We start from the raw sequence: 2,626 nt of genomic DNA on the forward strand, positions 1-2,626 counted from the left end.
TTGTTTGTTTGTTTGTTTGTTTGGGGGCCATACAGCACAGTGATTAGGAGCTCCTTCTTGCTCCGTATTCAGAACTCACTCCTGGCAGTGCTCCGGGAACCATATAAAATCTGACCCTCATACTAACTCTCCAGCTCTACGGTTCAAATTTTGTTTATTCTTTGAAGATACCTTTTCAAAGTACCAATTGAACTAACTTGTGTTATCAAATTGTACCATGTTTTAACAATAACAGCAACAAAAACTGAAAACAATGACAACAAAACCTTAGTCAATTAGTTGTATTACTATCTTGTGGAACTCTGACTTCATAGAAAGTAACGTTTAAAGGGCATATATAATTATTAAGATGATAACTATTAGAAAATGTATTTTATTTCTAATATAGTTTAACCATTAGAAATGTACACCTAAAGAGCTGGCAAAGTATGTTTAAATAGAAAATAAATTTAATGGGAGCATTCTTTCAAATGAATTGAAATGGAGAAAAAAAACAAAATTTTCATATATTATTTAAGGCTCTAGGTAATTTTATATATCATGTAATCAACCATGTTATGTTCTTTCTAACCAGCAGCCTCACTTTATACATCATTTTTTTAGGTAATAATTTTATACAGTGAAGCAGGACTATTTATTTCACTTGAATAGTTATGATTTAACTTCCATTTCTGTCAGCATTAACCTTTTTGCCTAGTAGAATTTCTCAGGTTAATTATATAGGACCAGATTGTCCTAATAGAAGATGCCATTGAAATTTCTCAAATCATGAAAGCTAGTACCCATCATAAGCAATCTATTAACAATCACTCTCAACTTTATTTCCTTCAGATCAGTTCAGTTCTTTTTTAATTTGCACTAGTATAGATAATTTAACAGCATGTTCTCCAGCCTTTACTACAAAAGCTCTTTTCAAGGTCAACTGTAAATTGCATGCATGCCAATTCTTTCTTTCTTTCTTTCTTTCTTTCTTTCTTTCTTTCTTTCTTTCTTTCTTTCTTTCTTTCTTTCTTTCTTTCTTTCTTTCTTTCTTTCTTTCTTTCTTTTTTTTTTTTTTTTTGCTTTTTGGGTCACACCTGGCATTGCACAGAGGTCACTCCTGGCTCTGCACTCAGGAATTTCCCCTGGCGGTGCTCAGGGGACCATATGGGATGCTGGGAATCGAACAGGGGTTGGCTGTGTGCAAGGCAAACACACTACCCGCTGTGCTATCTCTCCAGCCCCAGCATGCCAATTCTAAAAGGTATGAAAACCTTTTTCATCTTGTGAGATTTATTTATGGCACAGAGTTGATCATTTTTTTTCTCTTTACCATATCAACACTTGTCTCCTGTGACACCATACTGCTGTAATTCCTTACTAGCCCACGGGACAATACTTAAGAATATTCACTCTCTGTGACTCATCTATCTGGGGTTACTCAGAACTTTATTTTAATTTTTATTTATTTTTATTTATTTTTTTTCAGGGGAGAGCTTGAGTGCAGCCCCTCATTACCACAAATTCTGCAGTTGAATTTCCCATTTTGGGGGGAAATCACAGGAGTCAGTACATCCTGGGTGCAGTGGATAAGCCTTGCCCTGGGAAATTGATCTTTGTAATCATGGTCTCTTCCCTGTCGGCTAAGTATATCACTGTCCTCCCATTGTTCATCAATTTGCTCGAGCGAGCACCAGCAATGTCTCCATTGTGAAACTTGTTGTCACTGTTTTTGGCATATTGAATATGGCACGGGTAGCTTGCCAGGCTCTGCCATGCGGGTGAGATACTCTTGGTAGCTTGCTAGGCTCTCCGAGAGGGTTGGCTGCATGCAAGGCAACCACCCTACCTGCTGTGTTATCGCTCCAGTCCAGGTAAGTATAACTTCATATATATATATATATATATACACACACACACATACATATATCTGTATGTATATATATGCAGCCCCCACTCATCTTTGGTCTCTTTAGGGGAGGGTCCTATTTTATAGGAAGCTGTTTTCAGGTTTATACTTTGACCAAGAAGACAAGCTTGATTTTTTATTTTTCAGCCTCTGTATCTGTAGCTTGCTGATAGCTTTATTTAAATCCCAAATCTCTCTCTCTCTTTCTCTCTTTCTCTCTCTCTCTCTCTCTCTCTCTCTCTCTCTTATTGAGTCACTGTTAGATGCAGTTACAAAGCTTTTATATTTGAGTTTCAGTCATACAATGATCGAATACCATTCCTTTATCAGTGCACATTTCCCACCACCAATGCACCCTCCCCAATCCTAACCCTCCCCCTGCCTCCATGGCATACATTTTCCCCATATATTCTCTAAGTTTGGGCCTTAGTGCAGTACAGACACTAAGGGGTTATCACATTTGGTCCTTTACTGACAGCACACATTTTCAATCCTGAAAGATACGATTCCTCCAACCATCATTGACATAGTGATCCCTTCTCTATTCCAGCTGCCTTCTCCCCGCTCATAAGGCAGACTTCCAACTATAGAACAATATTCTTGAGCCTTGTGTCTACTGCCATTGGCTGTCAGGCTCATGTTATTTTATATTCTACAAATAAGTGCGTCATTCTCTGTCTGTCCCTCTCTTTCTGACTAATTTCACTTAGCATGATACTCTCCATGACCATCCCATTA

The 2,626-nt window shown here is 37.8% G+C and overlaps 1 non-coding gene across 1 annotated transcript; it reads right to left on the reverse strand.

The window, feature by feature from the left end:
* Window positions 1-1,465: 1,465 nt before the first annotated feature.
* LOC129400979 (U1 spliceosomal RNA) lies at window positions 1,466-1,630 on the reverse strand. The gene has a single exon (XR_008628021.1). It is a non-coding gene; the product is annotated as a U1 spliceosomal RNA (small nuclear RNA).
* Between the last annotated feature and the right edge of the window lie 996 nt (window positions 1,631-2,626).

Source organism: Sorex araneus, chromosome 1, assembly GCF_027595985.1.
Source record: "Sorex araneus isolate mSorAra2 chromosome 1, mSorAra2.pri, whole genome shotgun sequence".
Classification (NCBI taxonomy): domain Eukaryota; kingdom Metazoa; phylum Chordata; class Mammalia; order Eulipotyphla; family Soricidae; genus Sorex; species Sorex araneus.